The following is a 25,523-nucleotide window of genomic DNA, read 5'->3' as shown; positions in this document are numbered from 1 at the left end:
AAAAATGTCTCGGAAAATCTGGAATTCTGGAAAATTCTGGAATTTTTTTGAACTTGGAAAAATGATAGTTTGAATTTCCAGGATGGTGGAATGTGTTGAAGGTGGAATGGTATGAATAGGTCGACAAATGTGGAAATGGTGGAAGTTCGAAAAATAGCCCATTCATTTCGAATGGGAAAAATGTCTCGGAAAACCTGGAATTCTGAAAATTCCTGGAATTTTTTTGAACTTGGAAAAATGATAGTTTGAATTTCCAGGATGGTGGAATGTGTTGAAGGTGGAATGGTATGAATAGGTTGACAAATGTGGAAATGGTGGAAGTTTGAAAAATGGCCCATTCATTTCGAATGGGAAAAATGTCTCGGAAAACCTGGAATTCTGGAAAATCCTGGAATTTTTTTGAACTTGGGAAAAATTATAGTTTGAATTTCCAAGATGGTGGAATGTGTTGAAGGTGGAATGGTATGAATAGGTTGACAAATGTGGAAATGGTGGAAGTTTGAAAAATTGCCCATTCATTTCGAATGGGAAAAATGTCTCGGAAAACCTGGAATTCTGGAAAATCCTGGAATTTTTTTGAATTTGGGAAACATGATAGTTTGAATTTCCAAGATGGTGGAATGTGTTGAAGGTGGAATGGTATGAATAGGTTAACAAATGTGGAAATGGTGGAAGTTTGAAAAATGGCCTATTCATTTCGAATGGGAAAAATGTCTCGGAAAACCTGGAATTCTAGAAAATCCTTGAATTTTTTTGAACTTGGAAAAATGATAGTTTGAATTTCCAGGATGGTGGAATGTGTTGAAGGTGGAATGGTATGAATAGACAAATGTGGAAATGGTGGAAGTTTGAAAAATGGCCAATTCATTTCGAATGGGAAAAATGTCTCGGAAATCCTGGAATTCTGGAAAATCCTGGAGTTTTTTTTAACTTGGAAAAATTATAGTTTGAATTTCCAGGATGGTGGAATGTGTTGAAGGTGGAATGGTATGAATAGGTTGACAAATGTGGAAATGGTGGAAGTTTGAAAAATGGCCCATTCATTTCCAATGGGAAAAATGTCTCGGAAAACCTGGAATTCTGGAAAATCCTGGAATTTTTTTGAACTTGGAAAAATGATAGTTTGAATTTACAAGATGGTGGAATGTGTTGAAGGTGGAATGGTATGAATAGGTTGACAAATGTGGAAATGGTGGAAGTTTGAAAAATGGCCAATTAATTTTGAATGGGAAAAATGTCCCGGAAATCCTGGAATTCTGGAAAATCCTGGAATTTTTTTTAACTTGTAAAAATGATAGTTTGAATTTCCAAGATGGTGGAATGTGTTGAAGGTGGAATGGTATGAATAGGTTGACAAATGTGGAAATGGTGGAAGTTTGAAAAATGGCCAACTCATTTCGAATGGGAAAAATGTCTCGGAAAACCTGGAATTCTGGAAAATCTTGGAAACGTTTTTAACTTGGAAAAATGATAGTTTGAATTTCCAAGATGGTGGAATGTGTTGAAGGTGGAATGGTATGAATAGGTTGACAAATGTGGAAATGGTGGAAGTTTGAAAAATGGCCAATTCATTTCGAATGGGAAAAATGTCTCGGAAAACCTGGAATTCTGGAAAATCCTGGAATTTTTTTGAACTTGGGAAAAATGATAGTTTGAATTTCCAAGATGGTGGAATGTGTTGAAGGTGGAATGGTATGAATAGGTTGACAAATGTGGAAATGGTGGAAGTTTGAAAAATGGCCAATTCATTTCGAATGGGAAAAATGTCTCGGAAAACCTGGAATTCTAGAAAATCCTGGAATTTTTTTGAACTTGGAAAAATTATAGTTTGAATTTCCAGGATGGTGGAATGTGTTGAAGGTGGAATGGTATGAATAGACAAATGTGGAAATGGTGGAAGTTTGAAAAATGGCCAATTCATTTCGAATGGGAAAAATGTCTCGGAAATCCTGGAATTCTGGAAAATCCTAGAATTTTTTTGAACTTGGAAAAATGATAGTTTGAATTTTCAGGATGGTGGAATGTGTTGAAGGTGGAATGGTATGAATAGGTTGACAAATGTGGAAATGGTGGAAGTTTGAAAAATGGCCCATTCATTTCCAATGGGAAAAATGTCTCGGAAAACCTGGAATTCTGGAAAATCCTGGAATTTTTTTGAACTTGGGAAAAATGATAGTTTGAATTTCCAAGATGGTGGAATGTGTTGAAGGTGGAATGGTATGAATAGGTTGACAAATGTGGAAATGGTGGAAGTTTGAAAAATGGCCAACTCATTTCGAATGGGAAAAATGTCTCGGAAAACCTGGAATTCTGGAAAATATTGGAATTTTTTTGAACTTGGAAAAATGATAGTTCGAAATTCCAGGATGGTGGAATGGGTTGAAGGTGGAATGGTACGAATAGATTGACAAATGTGGAAATGGTGGAAGTTTGAAAAATGGCCCATTCATTTCGAATGGGAAAAATGTCTCGGAAAACCTGGAATTCTGGAAAATCCTGGAATTTTTTTGAACTTGGAAAAATGATATTTTGAATTTTCCAGGATGGTGCAATGTGTATGAATGGATCGAAAAATGTGGAACATGTGGAAATGTTGGAAGGTTGAAAAATGGCCAATTAATTTTGAATGGGAAAAATGTCCCGGAAAACCTGGAATTCTGGGAAATCTGGGAATTTGTCAAGGGAAAGCCTGCTATTCCAGAATAGGCTGAACAGTTTGAAGTTGGAACGGTTTGAATCGAGTGAAAAATGTGGAAGGTAGAGCGCGCCAAAAGAAGAAGAAGTTGAATAATAAATAGATGAATATTGGTCTCGAAAACCAATGCTTTGGAGCATTCACACAATTATTCAGTTATTGTATTTTTGTCAGTACATACTACTAAGTTCAATGGTCACACAGAACATACATTAACTAGAAATTAACCTAATTAATAAGTAAATTAGTCTGATTTCTCAAATAGTTCTTAAAAAATTGAAATTATGAGGTAAAATGTTAAAAATATGAGCTAAAAAGTCTAAATAATTACACAAAGTCATACATATTTGATAAAATGTTGAATTTACAAATGAAAAAGTCGGAATTATTTTAAAAAGGTCATAATTATGAGAGTCAGAAATATGAGCTAAAAAGTCAAATATATTTGACAAAAAGTCAAAATAATGTAACTTACTTTATCACAACTACAACAAGTAGTACTGCTACTGCTGTTTCATAGAAACAATGACAATAGTTGATTCAACAGTGTAGAAATGCAACCAAGAAAAAAAACTTGCAGTATCACTTATATAGTACTACTGAAAAATGCTTAATCCTAAAAAACACCTAAAAGTTCAAGCGACAGTTTGTCAGTTATTGTATTTTTTTTAATGGGTGTTTGTCAGGACATACTACTAAGTTCAATGGGCACACATAACATACATTAACTAGAAATCAACCTAATTAATAACTAAATTAGTCTGATTTCTCAAATAGTTCGTATTTTTGGTATTTTTACACCAGCGTGTGAAGTCCAAGTGTCCATGCATTCACTCTAATGCAGGGGTGTCAAACTCATTTCGCATCGTGGGCCACATACGGCCTAGGGAGATGTCAAGTGGGCCGGACCATTAAAATTATACCATACTCTGCTATAAATAACCAAAATATCATGTCTTTCCTTTGTTTTGGTGTAAAGAAGCACAAGAACCTTAGGAAAATATTGAAATTTAATGAACTATCCTTTTACAAAACATTTCATGAAACACCTCATATTTCCTTAGACAAATGTGCAATTTACTTTTATCATTCACAAATATGCATTGCAACTGATCCCACTGATTGTACAAAGGCACAAAACTTTAATTGGTACTGAAAAATATAGTAATGCACTTTAAGATTAAATGAGACTTTTAAAGAAAGGAATTTTTAAACCACTTACACATACGCATATAAAATCTAAATGTAATCCCTGCGTACACCTTACAAACTAAGGAGAGTGATTTTAAATGTGTAATGAAGAAAGTGTTCGCCTGTCCTGTAAATCTGTAAACTTCATACATGAAACATACATACACATACAATACACACTGAACATTTATGGAGTTGTATGAACAGTAGAATTCCATCACACAACTTTTGTTTTGAAGCTGCTGACTAACATTAAAGTGCACATTTTTTAAATCACCACAGTAAGGAATTATCTTCACAGAGCTGTATTCTTTCAATGCAAACAGTATCTAAGGCAGCATTTTAAAGGTGTTAGTCTAGTCTGGACTTGTATTTGTTCCTGAAACTTGGCATCTTTTGGCCTGTACAAGTGCATCAACACCAGGTGTCATGTCCTGACTAGCTGTCACTTTCAGAATGTCATTTAAGTGCTTGTTTGTGAGCCTTGAACGCATTTTTGTTTTATTGATATTCATCACTGAGAAAATTTGTTCACAAAGGTAGGTTGTCCCAAACATGCACAACATTTTAGCAGCCAGGGCTGTTAATTTGGGGTACCCTGGTAGTAGATACTGATAAAATCTGTCCAGACCTACAGAGGCAAATTTGCCCTTCAAATCTGCATCACACTGCAAATCAATTATCTCTAGCTGAATTTCGACCGGCAGATCAGAAGCTTTAACTGTGAAAGGTGAGCGAAAAACTGAAAATTCTGTCTCAAGTTCACAAAATACCTGAAAACGTTTCTCAAACTCCCGCAGTAGTCCTGCAATTTTGTCTTTGTACCGTTTCATGTCCGCATCAGGTCTGGTCACACACACATCTCTCAGACAGGGGAAATGAGCAGGGTTGCCATTTGCCAGTTGCATGTCCCACAAAGTCAGCTTCAACTTAAATGCATGTATGTTGTCAGAAAACTGTGTGACAACTTTTTTGCGGCCTTGCAACATTTTGTTCAGATTGTTCAAGTGTTCAGTAATATCAACCAAGAATGCAAGGTCCCGTAGCCATTCCTGAGATTGTAATTCCAACACCGGTTTTCCTTTTTTCTCCATGAACTGTCCGATTTCCTCTCGTAGATCAAAGAAATGCCTCAGCACAGCGCCTCGGCTTAACCATCTCACTTCAGTGTGGTATGGCAGGCTGTGGGTAATGTTGCTGTCGCTGAGAAGTTTGTCAAACTGACGATGGTTCAGACCTCTGGACCGGATGAAATTTACAGTGCGAACAACCACCTCCATGACGTGGTCCATTTTCAGCGACTTGCAACACAATGCCTCCTGGTGCAAAATACAGTGAAATGTCCAGAAACGATCTCCTCCATTAAGGGCTTGTACTTTGTCTTTGAACTTTGTCGCGACACCTGCTTTCTTTCCGACCATGGATGGCGCGCCGTCTGTAGCCAGGCTGACAGCGCGGGACCAGTCCACTCCAACTCTGTCCAATGCAGCAACGACAGAGCCAAAAATGTCCTCGGCTGTTGTGGTGTCCATCATTGGCACCAACTCAAGAAACTCTTCAGTAACAGTCAATGTCTCATCAAGTCCTCGAATAAATATGGCCAGTTGGGCCACGTCTGTGATGTCAGTGCTCTCGTCAATTGCCACGGAAAATGCAATAAATGACTTAACTCTCTGTTTCAATTGACTGTCTAAATCTGCCGATAGTTCCGAAATCCTCTCTGCTATAGTATTCCTCGTCAGGCTAATATTGGCAAAAGCTTGTCGCTTCTCGGGACATACAAGTTCAGCCGCCTTCATCATGCATCGTTTAACAAAGTCACCGTCGGAATACGGCTTCGATGCTAATGCTATTTCGCTAGCAATTAGGTAGCTGGCTTTTACCGCTGCTTCACTGACTTCTCGGCTCTGGATGAAAGTTGACTGCTGTTTCCTCAGACCCGCTAGCAATTCGTTAATCTTATCTCTTCTCAGTTGTCCTTGCAAGCCGTCATATTTTTCGCTGTGATGAGTCTCGTAGTGGCGTCGAATATTATATTCCTTCAATACCGAAACTTGTTGCAAACACACCAAGCACGAAGGTTTTCCGTGCATCTCTGTAAATAAATAGGACGTGGTCCATTTTTCTTTGAAAATTCTACACTCCTTATCTACTTTTCTCCGTTTGGATAACGACATTTTGGCTAATGAGGGTGTAGCGGAGAGGTAGAGACCAAGGTATTAACAACGTCGTAACAAGCAGCAGATGGCGCATTGATACCGTCTGCTGTTTTCAGTCTGTCTCAGTGATGCGGCTTGTCTTCTACTCTGATGGAAAGAGTGCGCCCCTTAGCGGATAATCCATGAATTGCAGCGAATTTAAAATATTAATTCCATGTCTTTTATGCATTTTTTCCACTTTCAAATTATCCTGCGGGCCTGATCGAACCTCCTTGGGGGCCGGTTCCGGCCCGCGGGCCGTATGTTTGACACCCCTGCTCTAATGCGACTTTTGCTCATACGTTATCTGCCTCCTGTACACTGAGGGGCGCTGTTTCTTTATTTAGCACGCTTAAATGATTTCATTTTCCGGTTGACCTATGACGTCATCCGCGGATGCTTACAACTCGACCGGTGGAAGTTTTTTTCAAAGGAATCTATAAACAAAAATCATAGAATTTTTTTTTTAGAATGTCATAGAGTTCACCCAAAGGAAAAGACCGTTGGTGACATCCGGAGGAAGGTTGCTGTTGTTCTGGACTATCTTGGAAAGTGACTCAGCTGACTTGCTCAAATGCAGCGTGACCAGGTTTGTGTATGTACGCTTCCTTCGCTACTTTCTTAAATACATCTGCGTTTCTTTTTTCCCTACCATAGATGTACTTCAAAATGTTTTCTTCTTTTAATTTGTGAAGCAAATAAACAGTCTCTTCATGACAATTGTTTACGCTTATATTGAATGGTATTTGTTTCCGGGTTGTTTCCCGCGCCTTAAGACTGGCGCATGCGCGATACTTAGGGTCCTCTGCTGCCGCACCCCGCCCCCCTCGAGAAATCTGGGGCCGTACTTATCAAGCTTCTTAGAGTGCCATTTTACACTTAAGTCCTGAGAATTTGCGAAATTTAGTCCTACTCTCAAACTTAGAATAAAAGCTTTTAATCAACGTTCTTAAGTCTAAGAATCACTCCTACTCTCCACGATATTTAAGAGACCTTCAGAGGTGTCTTAAGTGGTTAGGAGTTGCCAGCAGGGATGGCACTGAGGCGAGAGAGACGTGCGCGAACGTTCAGGAACGGAACAATGTTTTTGTTTTTTTTGATGACGAGCAGCTGATCAAACGGTATCGTTTAGACAGAGCGGATATTATTTTTGTCACATATTTAATACTTTTCGATTGCAGTGGGCTAGTATATATAGAGCCACTTACACCAGTTTCAAATTAGTTGCCTAATTAATGAATTGGAAAGAAAATGTTATGACAGTAGCGTATGTGTGTGGCCGTGAGGTGAGTGACGTCAGTGAGTGTGTGGGCGATAGAAGAGAGGGAGCGGTAGCGTGAGTGCCGGCGGGGACTAGTTTGTTTTGTATTATTTTGTAGTTTATTGTCAAAATATACACTCCCATTGTCCACTTAAATATTTCCAAGATATTTCTTTATTCTTAGACAACGGATTCCCTTCCGTGATTGGTCATTTCTATGGACACAGAAATGACGTCACCTAAAATTGCGTTTACGGCACATAGTAATGTCGTAATTCAGCTCTGAGTGTGACACTTAAGATTCAGTCCTACACTTCGCTGAAAGTGTGAGTAAGACGCTTGATAACTAACTTTTAAGTGCAGCTTTCAGCGAAGAATTTATTTACTCTTAAGTCAACTCTTAGCAGACTTCTTAGGAGTAATTCTAAGAAGCTTGATAAGTACGGCCCCTGGTTTCCAATCCGAGTGTGTTATTTAGATTTTTCAAAAACCGAACATAATCGGATGAGGGTGTTTCCATCGGCTGTAGGATGTTTATTTAGAGCCGAACTATTTGATTAAAAAGATCATTAATATAAGCTAAAATGTCGAAATTGTGAAAAAAAGTCTCAAATAAATAGTAGAATTTATGAGATAAAAATCAGATAACAAATATAAATAATCAGATAAACCATAATTATTGAATAAAAAGTCGAAATTGAGATCCACAATTATGAAATAACAAGTTAAAAATATGAGATACAAAGTCGAAATAATTTTTAAAAAGTCATAAATATGTGATTTTTAAAAATCCACATTATGAGGTAAACAATTGTCAATATCTTGACATAAAATAATCATAATTGTGAGATAAGTTGAAATTTGCAGATAAAAAGTCAACATTATGACGTAAAAGATCAAAATAATAAGGTTAAGAGCCAACATTTTGAGATTAAAAAAATCATACTTATGAGATAAAATGATGAAATTACAAAATAAAAAGTCAAAATTATGAAGGAAAAAGTCAAAATTATGAGGAAGAAAGTAGAAATTATCAGGTAAAATGTCAAAATAATTACATATAAAGTCATACATATTTGATAAAATGTTGAAATTACAAATTAAAAAGTTGAATTTATTTTTAAAAAGTTGCATTTATGAGATAAAAAGTCAAAAATATTTGATAAAAAGTCAAAATAATTTAACTTATTTTATTACAACTACAAGAAGTAATACTACTTCTGCAATTTAATAGAAAACAATGAAAATATGTTGAAGAGGTTCATTTAGCTTACTAATGTGTATTTATAAGTGGTTGATTTATATAGGCTAGTAAGGTAAAGTTTTGTACCTGACAAGTTTCGGCTATCTTGCTTCTGAAGCCTTCATCAGAGGTGTCACGTGATGTTAGCGTGACGTCATCTGTGACGTGTTATATGGATGGTTCCATCCCACCTAAAGTGGTGGGATGGCGGAGTCCCCTGCAGGCTGCAGAAGCAAGATAGCCGAACCTTGTCAGGTACAAAACTTTACCTTACACTTATAAAAACAATGAAAATAGTTGATTAAACAGTGTAGAAATGCATGTGTGTAAAAAAACAAGAAAAAAACCTTGCAGTATAATTTATATAGTACTACTGTAATATGCAAAATCCTAATTGTTATAAGAATTGCTTTAAAAAATCAGTTTTTAGGCCACATCCATGCAACAAGAAAGTTTCATTATAATTAATAGATACAATGCGAGAATCCATTCTAAATCGAATCATCACCCCAGGAATTGAACTTAATCGTTGGTTCCCAAAGATTGATACCCCCACTGCAAATTGTTAATCCCTTCTCTTGGAATTAGAGCTGCAACGATTATTCAATTCATTTTCATAGCAAAAATGGTCAAATTCATCTTCTGTTGCTTTGATTATTTATTTTTTTACTGAGTATAACTAATAGAAATGAGTTAAAATCTAGACCGCATAGAGTGCCTGGAACTTAGCTGTGTTGTGGCGATCACCTAAGACTTTTTACAAATATTTTTTTATTAATTTACACCTGTTAAATTAGTATTTCAATGTTGATTTATTAACATTAAAAAAAAGAATCAAGGGTATATGACAAGCACAAAATAGTTGTTTGTTTCAAAAGTTTTTCCTAAAATACATAGTTTTTTTTATCTGAAGACTTGATTAATTCAACAAATTAATTGATTGATTAGTAAAATAATGGATAGCTGCGGTCCTGATTTTGTGTTCGTGCGCGCGCACATGTGTATGAGACAGCCGGAATTCATCATTTTTATTCAATAAAATGAGTGATTGTAAAATAATTATTAAAGAGTATACAGTACATATGTTGTGTCTAGGGATGTCCAATAATGGCTTTTTGCCGATATCCGATATTGTCCAACTCTTTAATTACCGATACCGATATCAACCGATACCGATATCAACCGATATATACAGTCGTGGAATTAACACATTATTATGCCTAATTTGGACAACCAGGTATGGTGAAGATAAGGTACTTTTTAAAAAAATGAATCAAATAAGATAAATAAATTAAAAACATTTTCTTGAATAAAAAAGAAAGTAAAACAATATAAAAACAGTTACATTGAAACTAGTAATTAATGAAAATTTGTAAAATTAAGTGTTAAAGGTTAGTATTATTAGTGGAGCAGCAGCACGCACAATCATGTGTGCTTACGGACTGTATCCCTTGCAGACTGTATTGATATATATTGATATATAATGTAGGAACCAGAATATTAGTAACAGAAAGAAACAACCCTTTTGTGTGAATGAGTGTAAATGGGGGAGGGAGGTTTTTTGGGTTGGTACACTAATTGTAAGTGTATCTTGTGTTTTTTATGTGGATTTAATAAAAAAAAACAAAAAACGATACTGATAATAAAAAAAACGATACCGATAATATCCGATATTACATTTTAACGCATTTATCGGCCGATAATATCGGCAGACCGATATTATCGGACATCTCTAGTTGTGTCAAAGCATTAATGGTAACTGTGGTGTTCTTGTTATATTTTTGGCTCTGAAAAATGTAAATTTGAGCAAGGTGCAAACAGCCCTTTTAATATGAAAATGATATTTAGCTTCTGTATGTTTTATAAAGAACGTTTGTTGGTCTGCTGACAAAAAACGTGATGGAAATGATGGATGAAAGAATGAGACAGCTCGATGTCGTTGTCTACTACAAAGGACATTACATACAAATAAATGTACATTTTCTGTAACATTACACACAGTTTGAACAGTAACGCTGTGTTTGAATATTCCATGAAGTGATTCTTTAACATACCACTAGATGGACCACAGTTTGAGAGTCGCCGTGTGAGAGGACTAGAAAGGAGAAGTCCAAACTAGAGTGTTTATGGCCAACCAGATGACTTTTGTATTGTTTCCTGCTGAGTCAGCGATTGGTGCAGCTTAACGTGTCGTGAAGGAGATCCAAACTCCACCTCAACTTTCATGTTCCACCTGAGTGTGAAACGGCCTTTATTGTTGTCACCTGGCTGCCATTGTTGGCTGGGCTGTCTTTTGCTGACGCTGCAGTTTGTCTCTTTGTCCTTCAACGTGTCTTCTCTCCTTCAGGGTCGGAGATGAGAGACGCACCTTGACGTGTTGAGAAAGTAGGTCATCGTGCCTCCGCCGTCATCCATCAAAGCAAAATGACTTGTTTGTCCTAAACGTCCAGAACGTCAAGATAAAATTCCATACAATCAAGATTTTATCCTTTTAATAATAGCAACAATTGGCTTGGAGGCTTCCTGTGGAACTAAGTAAGGACCCAGACTTGATTTGGTCTGCCAAGACTATGCTGGCCTCATTAACCCTTTAGTAACTCTGCGTGTAACTGTACACAGTTTATTTAAAAACATATATATTAAAACTATTTATGATTATGATCCTAGACAAAGAGTCTAGGATCATGAGAAGATGCAGGTGTGGGTGGGAGAAGGTGACCACCTTCAGAGGTTTGCGTATCCACCAGGGAAGGAAAAAGTGCAAAGAGAGAGGCCATCAGCAACATTGCACTGCAACCGCAGGTCAGACAAGAGGAACCCAAAGCCAGGTGGCAAACCACAGTGCTGAGGGATCCACCGTTGCTGATGAAAGGCAGGTGGAGGACACAGTAGGGCCCTTGGTGGACGCCAATGCCTCTGAGAGTGGCACTGACGAAGACGCACACAGAACACAGAGCAACCCCAACAACCAGGAGCAAAGCCAGAAGGCAGAGAGGAAAGAACCTGGAAGGAGGCAGCTGGTCAAATGGCCTAAAGCAAACGAAGTTGCGGTCTGGCAGAAGCTGGACAAAGACCTCAGCCTTACCCTGGAGCACTCACTGCGTGGCCAGGTGGAAACCAAGCTGAATCGCATTGGAGACATCCTGTACGATGAATGCAGAGGCAGATTTGGAGTAGCCGCTGAAAAGCGGAAATCTGGCCTAATGCAGAAAGGAAGAAGAGAGAGAGAAATCGAGCAGTTGGTGAAGAGGCGGCGTCAACTCCGGAAACAGTGGAGGAAGGCAAGCAAGGAGGAGAAGGAGGGTCTGAAGCCACTGTGGGATGAGGTGAGAAAAGATCTTGCCGGCCTACGGAGGGCTGAGCGCATTCGCAAACGCAGAAGGCGGAAGGAGAAAGAGAGGAGTAACTTTTTCAAAAATCCCTTCAAGCATGCGAGACAGCTGCTAGAGGACAAGAGAAGCGGAAAGCTGGATATTACCAAATATGAGCTGGAGAATCACATCAAGGAACAGTACAGTGACCCAGCAAAGTCAACTCCGCTGGGATCCCCTGGTTATGTTCCTCGTCCAGCTCCACCAGCCTTCCTCTTTAATGCTGCTCTCCCCAAACTCAGCGAGGTGGCAGGGGTCGTACGGAAAGCAAGAGCTGCCTCAGCCCCAGGCCCCAATGGGATACCATACAAGCTGTATAAGTACTGCCCAGGGGTCCTGAGACATCTCTGGAACCTGCTGAGAGTGGCCTGGAAAAAACAAGTCATCCTTCAGAGTGGCAAAGAGCGGTCACAGTTTTCATCCCAAAGGAGCAGAACTCCAGTACAATCAGCCAGTTCAGGAGCATCGCCCTCCTAAATGTCGAAGGGAAGATGTTCTTCTCCATCCTGGCCAAAAGGTTGACCAGCTACCTCACAAGCAACGGGTACATCGACACCAGCTGCCAGAAGGCAGGCGTGACCGGCTTCCCAGGCTGTGTGGAACACTCTGCAGTAATATGGGAGCAGATCCAAAGGGCGAAGAGAGAGAGAGGTGACCTGCATGTCGTGTGGCTGGACCTTGCCAACGCATACGGGTCTGTGCCCCACCAACTCATCGAGTTCGCCCTGGACTTCTTCCACGTACCAGTCTGCATCAGAGCCCTGGTTGCCAAGTACTTTGGAGACCTCCAGATGTGCTGCACTCTTCAGGACTTCACAACAGGCTGGCAACAGCTGGAAGTAGGCATCGCCATGGGATGTTCAATCCCCCCCTTTCCTGTTCGTTGCAGCCTTCGAGATAATCCTCATAGGGGCTAGGAAGATGGTCGGAGGAGTGAAACTGCCTTCAGGACAGAGGCTACCAGCAGTGAGAGGCTACATGGATGATATCACCACCATACTTCAGACAGCAGCATGTACAACAAGACTGCTGAAGAGGATCGACGAACTTGTGGGCTGGGCGAGGATGAAGATCAAACCCCCCAAATCACGCAGTCTGTCTATCAGGAAAGGAGTCAGAAGTGACAACACCATCTTTGTCGCAGGCGGTGAGAACATTCCATTGCTGGCAGATCAACCTGTTCGTAGCCTGGGTCGCACCTACACAGCAGAGCTCTCTGACAGGCAGATGGGGGAAACGGTGAGGAAGCAGCTCGCAGATGGCCTGGCCAAGATCAATCAAAGCCAACTCCCTGGGAAGTACAAAGTATGGTGCTACCAGTTCATACTGTACCAAAGGGTGATGTGGCCACTGAAGATGAGCGAAATCCCCTCCTCAGTGGTAAGCAAGATGGACGGGGTGGCAAACTCGTTCATCAGAAAGTGGCTGGGACTACCAAGGTGCCTCTCAGACGTAGGCCTCTTTGGTAGGAACGCTCTTCAACTACCACTGCGATCCATCAGCCTGGGATACAAGCAAGAGAAGGCTCGGCTGGTGCTGGAGCTGAGGGAATCCACTGACCAGCTGGTGAGAGCAGCGGGCACCCAGATAAGAACAGGAAGAAAGTGGAAAGCCCAAAAAGAGGTCGACACGGCGATCTGCAGGCTGAAGCACCGTGAAGTGGTCGGCAGAGTTCAGGAAGGTCGAGCAGGCCTTGGGAGGGGCGAGGCTCCCTTGTTCTGGTCAAAGGCTTCCAAAGAAGACCGGAGAGCCATGGTGGTGGCAGAAGTGGCAAGAAATGAGCAGGAACGCCTAAACATCAAAGCGGTGTCCCAGGGCCAGCAAGGTCGTTGGACATTGTGGGAAGGTCTCACAGACAGGACGATGTCATGGTCTGACCTGTGGAAGATCCCCCAAGCCAGGCTCAGCTTCCTGATCAGAGCAACGTACGACACCTTGCCTTGTCCCCGAAACCTCCACCAATGGTTTGGTGCCGAGGAGACCCTCTGCAACACCATCAACGCAAGCCTCCAACACATCCTGTCGGGCTGCTCGACAGCGTTGTCGCAAGGCCGCTACAGATGGCGACACGACCAAGTCCTGAAAAAGTTGGCAGAGGTGTCGGAGACCTGCAGAAAGGAGGCAAATAGCAGACCTTCCGCTCCAGCCAGACATCTCATCCAATTCGCTAGGGCTGGGGATGGTGCCAAACACTCCCACCAGAGAGCTACTGCGAGACTCCTCTCACCAGGAAATGAGTGGAGCATGAGGGTCGACCTGGGGAAGAAGCTCCAGTTTCTCAGGGAGATCGTCGAAACATCACTACGGCCAGACCTGGTCTTCTGGTCAGAGGCTTGCAGGACGGTTCTTCTGGTCGAGCTCACTGTCCCATGGGAGGGGGGGTTGGAGGCTGCTTATGAGCGGAAGCGAGCCAAATACTCTGACCTGGCAGCAGAGTGCAGGGAGGCTGGCTGGAAAGCCGTCATCTGCCCTGTGGAAGTGGGGTGTAGGGGCTTTGTGGGTTCCTCAACTGCCCTCCTACTCCGAGACATTGGATGCACAGGAGCGGGGCATCGGAAAGCCATGAAAGAGCTGGCCAAGGAGGCGGACAAAGCCAGCTTCTGGCTGTGGCTAAGGAGGAAGCATAAGAGTTGGGGGGCAAACACCTAGGACATCAGCAGGGGGTGGCAGGGAGACATCCCTGCCATCGCTCCGCCACCATGAGACGTTCTGGGGTTAAAGGAGCGAAACGTTGATGAATGGTGGTCCCCAGCTGATGACCCGTTTATGCCCACAGAGGTGTTCGGTGAGGTGTCACAGCACACCTGTCAAAAGGCACTGGAGGAGGTGCGTCAGGCAGCAATGCCCAGCAGGAATTCCATCACCTGTATCTTGATATGTTATTACATTTAGTTAGAATTTATATAATTTTATGACAATTTATTTAATTAATTAACTTATATTTATTTTAGGACTGCAATTATTGAATAGGATTGAAATTAAGAGTTATCTTCCAAGAGGGCTGCCAAAAACATTTGTTTCTCAGCTGCGGTCCGTATGGACTCGGTTGTAATACACGTTTCCACCACCTGTGGCAGTAATGACAAACAAACAAACAGAAGAAGTCTGAAGCTAAAGTGAGAGACGTTCCTCAAGTGCAAAAAATATAACTTAAGAGATGAAACTGTATTTTCATTTGCACTTAAATATTAGTCACAGTTTAGTTCAAAACATATATATTGAAACTATTATAAAATTCAATTAGAATTTATATATTTTTATTACATTTTCTTTTTATTTAATTAATTAACTTATAAATTTGTTTATTTATTTTAGCACTGTAATTATTGAATATGATTGAAATTAAGAGTAATCTTCCTCGAGGGCTGGCAAAAAATTTTTTTTGTAATATATTATAAAATTTAGTTTGAAATACTCCTCTCTGAGCTGCCACCTTACCGTGGTAGAGGAGTTTGCGTGTCCCAATGATCCTAGGAGCTATGTTGTCCGGGGGCTTTCATGCCCCCTGGTAGGGTCTCCCAAGACAAACAGGTCCTAGGTGAGGGATCAGACAAAGAGCAGCTCAAAGACTTCTATGGAAAGGAAACAACAAGGATTCAGATTTCCCTCGCCCGGACGCGGGTCACCGGGGCCCCCCTCCGGAGCCAGGCCCGGAGTTGGGGCACGATGGCGAGCGCCTGGTGGCCGGGCCCCATGGGGAAAGGCCGGGTACAGCCCGAAGAGGCAACGTGGGTCCCCCCTCCAATGGGCTCACCACTCATGGGAGGGGCCATAGAGGTCGGGTGCATTGTGAGCTGGGCGGAAGCCGAAGGCAGGGCACTTGGCGGTACGATCCTCGGCTACATAAGCTAGCTCTTGGGACGTGGAACGTCACCTCGCTGGGGGGGAAGGAGCCTGAGCTTGTGCGCGAGGTAGAGAAGTTCCGGCTGGATATAGTTGGACTCACCTCGACGCACAGCAAGGGCTCAGGAACCAGTTCTCTCGAGAGGGGCTGGACTCTCTTCCACACTGGCGTTGCACGCAGTGAGAGGCGACGAGCTGGGGTAGCAATTCTTGTTGCCCCCCCGACTCAAAGCCTGCACGTTGGAGGTCAACCCGGTGGACGAGAGGGTAGCCTCCCTCCGCCTTCGGGTGGGGGGACGGGTCCTGACTGTTGTTTGTGCTTACGCACCAAACAGCAGTTCAGAGTACCCACCCTTTTTTGATACACTCGAGGGAGTACTGGAAAGTGCTCCCCCGGGTGATTCCCTTGTCCTACTGGGTGACTTCAACGCTCATGTTGGCAGCGACAGTGAAACCTGGAGAGGTGTGATTGGGAAGAATGGCCGCCCGGATCTGAACCCGAGTGGTGTTTTGTTATTGGACTTTTGTGCTCGTCACAGATTGTCCATAACGAACACCATGTTCAAGCATAAGGGTGTCCATATGTGCACTTGGCACCAGGACACCCTAGGCCGCAGTTCCATGATCGACTTTGTAGTTGTGTCGTCGGATTTGCGGCCTCATGTTTTGGACACTCGGGTGAAGAGAGGGGCGGAGCTTTCTACCGATCGCCACCTGGTGGTGAGTTGGCTGCGATGGTGGGGGAGGATGCCGGACAGACCTGGCAGGCCCAAACGCATTGTGAGGGTTTGCTGGGAACGTCTGGCAGAGTGTCCTGTCAGAGAAGGTTTAAATTCCCACCTCCGGAAGAACTTTGAACATGTCACAAGGGAGGTGCTGGACATTGAGTCTGAGTGGACCATGTTCCGCACCTCTATTGTCGAGGCGGCTGATTGGAGCTGTGGCCGCAAGGTAGTTGGTGCCTGTCGTGGCGGTAATCCTAGAACCCGTTGGTGGACACCGGCGGTGAGGGATGCTGTCAAGCTGAAGAAGGAGTCCTATCGGGTTCTTTTGGCTCATGGGACTCCGGAGGCAGCGGACAGGTACCGACAGGCCAAGCGGTGTGCGGCTTCAACGGTCGCGGAGGCAAAAACTCGGACATGGGAGGAGTTCGGCGAGGCCATGGAAAATGACTTACGGAGGGCTTCGAAGCGATTCTGGACCACCATCCGCCGCCTCAGGAAGGGGAAGCAGTGCACTGTCAACACCGTGTATGGTGCGGATGGTGTTCTGCTGACCTCGACTGCGGATGTTGTGGATCGTTGGAGGGAATACTTCGAAGACCTCCTCAATCCCACCGACACGTCTTCCTATCAGGAAGCAGTGCCTGGGGAATCTGTGGTGGGCTCTCCTATTTCTGGGGCTGAGGTTGCTGAGGTAGTTAAAAAGCTCCTCGGTGGCAAGGCCCCGGGGGTGGATGAGATCCGCCCGGAGTTCCTTAAGGCTCTGGATGCTGTGGGGCTGTCTTGGTTGACAAGACTCTGCAGCATCGCGTGGACATCGGGGGCAGTACCTCTGGATTGGCAGACCGGGGTGGTGGTTCTTCTCTTTAAGAAGGGGAACCGGAGGGTGTGTTCCAACTATCGTGGGATCACACTCCTCAGCCTTCCCGGTAAGGTCTATTCGGGTGTACTGGAGAGGAGGCTACGCCGGATAGTCGAACCTCGGATTCAGGAGGAACAGTGTGGTTTTCGTTCTGGTCGTGGAACTGTGGACCAGCTCTATACTCTCGGCAGGGTCCTTGAGGGTGCATGGGAGTTTGCCCAACCAGTCTACATGTGCTTTGTGGACTTGGAGAAGGCATTCGACCGTGTCCCTCGGGAGGTCCTGTGGGGAGTGCTCAGAGAGTATGGGGTATCGGACTGTCTGATTGTGGCGGTCCGCTCCCTGTACGATCAGTGTCAGAGCTTGGTCCGCATTGCCGGCAGTAAGTTGGACACGTTTCCAGTGAGGGTTGGACTCCGCCAAGGCTGCCCTTTGTCACCGATTCTGTTCATAACTTTTATGGACAGAATTTCTAGGCGCAGTCAAGGCGTTGAGGGGATCTGGTTTGGTGGCTGCGGGATTAGGTCTCTGCTTTTTGCAGATGATGTGGTCCTGATGGCTTCATCTGGCCAGGATCTTCAGCTCTCACTGGATCGGTTCGCAGCCGAGTGTGAAGCGACTGGGATGAGAATCAGCACCTCCAAGTCGGAGTCCATGGTTCTTGCCCGGAAAAGGGTGGAGTGCCATCTCCGGGTTGGGGAGGAGACCCTGCCCCAAGTGGAGGAGTTCAAGTACCTCAGAGTCTTGTTCACGAGTGGGGGAAAAGTGGATCGTGAGATCGACAGGCGGATCGGTGCGGCGTCTTCAGTAATGCGGACGCTGTATCGGTCCGTTGTGGTGAAGAAGGAGCTGAGCCGGAAGGCAAAGCTCTCAATTTACCGGTCGATCTACGTTCCCATCCTCACCTATGGTCATGAGCTTTGGGTCATGACCGAAAGGACAAGATTACGGGTACAAGCGGCCGAAATTAGTTTCCTCCGCCGGGTGGCGGGGCTCTCCCTTAGAGATAGGGTGAGAAGCTCTGCCATCCGGGGGGAGCTCAAAGTAAAGCCACTGCTCCTCCACATCGAGAGGAGCCAGATGAGGTGGTTCGGGCATCTGGTCAGGATGCCACCCGAACGCCTCCCTAGGGAGGTGTTTAGGGCACGTCCAACCGGTAGGAGGCCACGGGGAAGACTCAGGACACGTTGGGAAGACTATGTCTCCCGGCTGGCCTGGGAACGCCTCGGGATCCCCCAGGAGGAGCTGGACGAAGTGGCTGGGGAGAGGAAAATCTGGGCTTCCCTGCTTAGGCTGCTGCCCCCGCGACCCGACCTCGGATAAGCGGAAGAAGATGGATGGATGGATGGATAGTTAGAAATGTATATATTTTTATTACATTTTATTTTATTAATTAACTTATATTTTTTCAATTATTTTAGTACTGCTTTTATTGAATAGGATTGAAATGAATAGTAATCTTACTCGAGAGCTGCCAAAAACATTTGTTTCTCAGCTGTTGTCTGTATGTACTCAGTTGTAATACATGTTTCCACCACTTGTGACAGTAATGACAATATCAAACAGACAAGAAGTCTGAAGCTAAAGTTCCTCAAGCGCAAAAAATATGACTAAAGAGTTGAAACTGTGTTTTCATTTGCACTTTAATTTTATTCACGGTTTATTTAAAAAGCATATATACTAAAACCATTATTAAATTTAGTTGGAATTTATACATTTAAATTAAATTGTATTTTTATTTAATTAATTAACTTATATTAAAATTTTGTTGTTTTAGCACTGTTATTATTGAGTAGTATTGAAATTAATAGGAGCTGCCAAAAACATTTGTTTTACAGCTGTAGTCCGTATGGGCTCAGTTGTAATACACGTTTCCACCACCTGTGGCAGTAATGACAAACAGAAGAAGGATGAAGCTAAAGTCATAGACGTTCCTCAAGCGCAAAAAATATGACTAAAGAGGATGAAACTGTATTTTCATTTGCACTTTAATTTTATTCACGGTTTATTTAAAAACTTATATGTTAAAACTGTTATTACATTTAGTTAGAATTTATATATTTTTATGACATTTTATTTTTTATTTCATTTATTAACTTATATTTACTTGTATTTATTTTAGCACCTTACTTATTGATGAGGATTGAAATTAATAGTAATCTTCCTGGATGGCTGCCAAAAACATTTGTTTCTCAACAGCTGTGGTCCGTATGGGCTCAGTTGTAGTACACATTTCCACCACTTGTGGCAGTAATGACAATATCAAACAAACAGAAGAAGTCTGAAGCTAAAGCCATAGAGAAATTCCTCAAGCGCAAAAAATACGACTAAAGAGATGACACTGTATTTTCATTTGCACTTTAATTTTATTTACGGTTTATTTAAAAACATATATATTAAAACTATTATTACATTTAGTTAGAAATTTGATATTTTTATGACATTTTATTTTTAGTTCATTAATTAACTTATATTTATTTTAGCACCTTAATTTATGATGAAGATTGAAATGAATAGAAATCTTCCTTGAGGGCTGCCAAAAACATCTGTTTCTCAGCTGTGGTCCGTATGGGCCTTTTGCAGTATATTTCATGAGTATTTATTTTTGTAATCAGCCTGACCTAAGCCTTGATAATAGTCTATGTGACTAACACATGTTTCATATCATTTGACAATATTTATCCTGTTAAACTGTAAGTCGGTTAGATATAATTGAATTTGATTAAATTCATGAGTAAGATTACTAATTCAGTGTTAATCTTTGAGTGGGCCCCGGGCCCCTCTGTAGTGGAAAAGTTGGGCCCCTGATGTATGCGCATAGTGTGACACCTTTTTAAACAAAATTTAAAGTCAAGCAGATGTGCCGTTTCCTGTTTCACTCCAGACTTTCTGTAAAAAAAAAAAGAGAAGTTCCCACCGCCAAACGGACCCAGATGAGTGTGGTCTGTCCCAGCGGTCCAAAGATAACATACTTTCACTTTTCTATCAAGCATCATGTGGCAGCACATGTTTCAGCCTGCTTAGACACGCTTTACAACCTCCGACCGCACGGTTCTGCATGATTTAGGGCGCCACGAAAGTGACCATGTAGTAATAATTAGGGGTGCTCCAAAAAAATCGATACACACACACACACACACACACAAATATGTACAAAACCCCAAACCAGTGAAGTTGGCTCGTTGTGTAAATGGTAAATAAAAACTGAATACAATGATTTTCAAATCCTTTTCAACTTATATTCAATTGAATAGATTGCAAAGACAAGATATTTAACGTTCGAACTGGAATATTTTGTTATTTTTTGCAAATATTAGCTCATTTGGAATTTGATGCCTGCAACATGTTTCAAAAAAGTTGGCACAGGTGGCAAAAAAGACTGAGAAAGTTGAGGAATGCTCATCAAAGACTTATTTGGAACATCCCACAGGTGAACAGGCTAATTGAGAACAGGTGGGTGCCATGATCGGGTATAAAAGCAGCTTCCATGAAATGCTCAGTCATTCCCAAACAAGGATGGGGCGAGGGTCACCACTTTGTCAACAAATGCGTGAGCAAATTGTCGAACAGTTTAAGAACAACAATTCTCATCGAGCTATTGCAAGGAATTTCGGGATTTCACCATCTAAGGTCTGTAATATCATCAAAAGGTTCAAAGAATCTGGAGAAATCACTGCACGTAACATTGAATGCCCGTGACCGTGGATCCTTCAGGCGGTACTGCATCAAAAAGCAACATCAGTTTGTAAAGGATATCACCACATGGGCTCAGGAACACTTCAGAAACCCACTGTCAGTAACTACAGTTTGCCGCTACATCTGTAAGTGCAAGTTAAAACTCTACTATGCAAAGCCAAAGCCATTTATCAACAACACCCAGAAACGCCGCCGGCTTTGCTGGGCCCTAGCTCATCTAAGATGGACTGATGCAAAGTGGAAAAGTGTTCTGTGGTGTGATGAGTCCACATTTCCCAAATTGTTTTTGGAAACTGTGGACGTCGTGTCCTCCGGACCAAAGAGGAAAAGAACCATCCGGATTGTTCTAGGCGCAAAGTGTAAAAGCCAGCATGTGTGATGGTATGGGGGTGTATTAGTGCCCAAGACATGGGTAACTTACACATCTGTGAAGGCACCATTAATGCTGAAAGGTACATACAGCTTTTGGAGCAACATATGTTGCCATCCAAGCAACGTCTTTTTCATGGACGCCCCTGCTTATTTAAGCAAGACAATGCCAAGCCACGTGTGACAACAGCATGGCTTCATAGTAAAAGAGTGCGGGTACTAGACTGGCCTGCCTGTAGTCCAGACCTGTCTCCCATTGAAAATGTGTGAAGCCTAAAATAGCACAAGGGAGACCCCCGGACTGTTGAACAACTTAAGCTGTACATCAAGCAAGAATGGGAAAGAATTCCACCTGAGAAGCTTCAAAAATGTGTCTCCTCAGTTCCCAAACCTTTACTGAGTGTTGTTAAAAGGAAAGGCCATGTAACACAGTGGTGAACATGCCCTTTCCCAACTACTTTGGCACGTGTTGCAGCCATGAAATTCTAAGTTGATGATTATTTGCAAAAAAAAAAAGACATTTCTCAGTGCGAACATTAAATATCTTGTCTTTGCAGTCTATTCAATTGAAAATAATATGAAAAGGATTTGCAAATCATTGTATTCTGTTTTTATTTACCATTTACACAACGTGACAATTTCACTGCTTTTGGGTTTTGTATATATATATATATATATATATATATATATATATATATATATATATATATATATATATATATATATATATATATATATATATATATATATATATATATATATATATATATACCGTAATTTCCGGACTATAAGCCACGAACGACACCGACGAAGAGGATTTCGGTGGTTTTAGTACGCAGGAGGAAGACGATGACACAATGATTAAAGACTGACTTTTCATATACCGGTAGGCTGGTTATTTTGATAACGTACAGGCGAGCACTTTGTAGTACTTTGCACCGTTGTATTATTTGTACTCTGCACGAATGCTGTTCGCCATGTCAAAGATGTGAAAGTTTGATTGAATGATTGAAAGATTTATTGTTAATAAATGGGACGCTTTGCATTCCCAAACAGTCCTCTCTGTCCCGACAATCCCCTCCGTGGTAGCAGGAACCCCTATATACTACGCTAATTACACATCAAAACCCTGCGGCTTATAGTCGGGTGCGGCTTATATATGGAGCAATCTGTATTTCCCCCTAAATTTAGCTGCTGCGGCTTATAGTCAGGTGTGGCTTATAGTCCGGAAACTTTTCTTTTCCCCCCAGCCTTTAACCCTGGTGACTTTCACTCAATTTTCATATTTTTTGCCAGAAAAATCAGTTTATCCACATTGTCTGCAGAAAGAGCAGACCTGCTTGCATTTACAATGTCTCCAGCTGTGGAACATACCCTTTCACTGGGCACGGAGGTAGCAGGTATGGCGAGGTAGTCCCTGGCTAACTTGGCAGTAAGAGGATATATGGGCTCATTGTTCTTCCACCATAGAAGTGGGTCAAAATGTAGTTTTTAATGCAATATGGACTTAAATCTGCTGCTACAAACCCCGTTTCCATATGAGTTGGGAAATTGTGTTAGATGTAAATATAAACGGAATACAATGATTGGCAAATGCTTTTCAAGCCATATTCAGTTGAATGTACTACAAAGACAACATATTTGATGTTCAAACTCATGAACTAAATGTTTTTTTTGCAAATAATAAATAACTTAGAATTTCATGGCTGCAACACGTGCCAAAGTAGTTGGGAAAGGGCATGTTCACCACTGTGTTACATGGCCTTTCCTTTTAACAACACTCAGTAAAGGTTTGGGAACTGAGGAGACACATTTTTGAAGCTTCTCAGGTGGAATTCTTTCCCATTCTTGCTTGATGTACAGCTTAAGTTGTTCAACAGTCCGGGGGTCTCCCTTGTGCTATTTTAGGCTTCATAATGCGCCACACATTTTCAATGGGAGACAGGTCTGGACTACAGGCAGGCCAGTCTAGTACCCGCACTCTTTTACTATGAAGCCACGTTGATGTAACACGTGGCTTGGCATTGTCTTGCTGAAATAAGCAGGGGCGTCCATGGTAACGTTGCTTGGATGGCAACATATGTTGCTCCAAAAGCTGTATGTACCTTTCAGCATTAATGGTGCCTTCACAGATGTGTAAGTTACCCATGTCTTGGGCACTAATACACCCCCATACCATCACACATGCTGGCTTTTACACTTTGCGCCTAGAACAATCCGGATGGTTCTTTTCCTCTTTGGTCCGGAGGACACGACGTCCAGTTCCCCAAAACAATTTAAAATGTGGACTCGTCAGACCACAGAACACTTTTCCACTTTGTATCAGTCCATCTTAGATGAGCTCAGGCCCAGCGAAGCCGACGGCGTTTCTGGGTGTTGTTGATAAACGGTTTTCGCCTTGCATAGGAGAGTTTTAACTTGCACTTACAGATGTAGCGACCAACTGTAGTTACTGACAGTGGGTTTCTGAAGTGTTCCTGAGCCCATGTGGTGATATCCTTTACACACTGATGTCGCTTGTTGATGCAGTACAGCCTGAGGGATGGAAGGTCACGGGCTTAGCTGCTTACGTGCAGTGATTTCTCCAGATTCTCTGAACCCTTTGATGATATTACGGAGCGTAGATGGTGAAATTCTTAAATTCCTTGCAATAGCTGGTTGAGAAAGTTTTTTCTTAAACTGTTCAACAATTTGCTCAGGCATTTGTTGACAAAGTGGTGACCCTCGCCCCATCCTTGTTTGTGAATGACTGAGCATTTCATGGAATCTACTTTTATACCCAATCATGGCACCCACCTGTTCCCAATTAGCCTGTTCACCTGTGGGATGTTCCAAATAAGTCTTTGATGAGCATTCCTCAAATTTATCAGTATTTATTGCCACCTTTCCCAACTTCTTTGTCACGTGTTGCTGGCATCAAATTCTAAAGTTAATGATTATTGGCAAAAAAAATTAATGTTTATCAGTTTGAACATTAAATATGTTGTCTTTGTAGCATATTCAACTGAATATGGGTTGAAAATGATTTGCAAATCATTGTATTCGGTTTATATTTACATCTAACACAATTTCCCAACTCATATGGAAACGGGGTTTGTATAAAAACACCAACGGCGTCTGTTATTGCTTTAGCCCTGCCTGACTCGCCGAGGAGAAGCTGCTTGAATGCGGTGGGAGCTGTGTTTGTTCGTCTTTTTCTTCGTTGAAGCGATGTTATCCATTGTTGTATCGCGCCGCGAAGCCGAAATGTTCCCAAACGGGAGATCTTAACGAGGCAGGGGGGTCTTCCAGCTCTGGCTTTTTGAATTTTGTAGTAACCTGGTCGCTGCTAGCATGCCGTGTGTTGTGCCTCGGTGTGCATTGTTTACACAACGCTACTTAATATGTCCGTGTGGAAACTTGTTCGGTACACCTCCGAACCGAACCGAATCCCCCGTACCGAAACGGTTCAATACAAATACACGTACCGTTACACCCTTAATATATATATATACACATATATATATACACCTATATGTGTGTGTATATGTATTATTCGTCACAGTCAAGTGTGTCCTGATTGTAATTCGTGGTGCCACCAAACCTCACAAACCAGGCGAAGTGAGGAGGTCCCAGCATTGATGTCGTCAATAAACGTTCTTTAGAGCTCCCCGTCTGTCCTTATCCTCTGTATCGATTGGAAAAACACTCCAGGGTGTTTGCTCACAGCAGATGGATCAGGAGGTCATGAGAAAGCTTCGAGCGAACGTCCTTGAGTGGCGCTCCCACCAATCCAAAACACCAAACACTTGTCAATAAACATTTATTTACAAATAACAAAACCATGGATCATTTGAGGCGTGAATACAAAACCAAGAAACACGTGCTAATGTGATAAAAATACATGATCATACAACAACGTACATTTTTTGTTTATGCCTCCCTCTGCTGGGGAGCCACAGGAGCTTTGACATTTTGATCATATTTCTTATTGCGTGGTCGTGTTTTTAAGGCAAGGATGAGACGCCAGGAAGACACGGAAACACTTTGTGATGAAATCATGTCGGCACAGTGGAACCTCCATTTTTAAGAA

The sequence above is a fragment of the Entelurus aequoreus genome, linkage group LG10, assembly GCF_033978785.1.
Source record: "Entelurus aequoreus isolate RoL-2023_Sb linkage group LG10, RoL_Eaeq_v1.1, whole genome shotgun sequence".
Classification (NCBI taxonomy): domain Eukaryota; kingdom Metazoa; phylum Chordata; class Actinopteri; order Syngnathiformes; family Syngnathidae; genus Entelurus; species Entelurus aequoreus.
Note: the sequence above shows the minus strand (reverse complement) of the source record.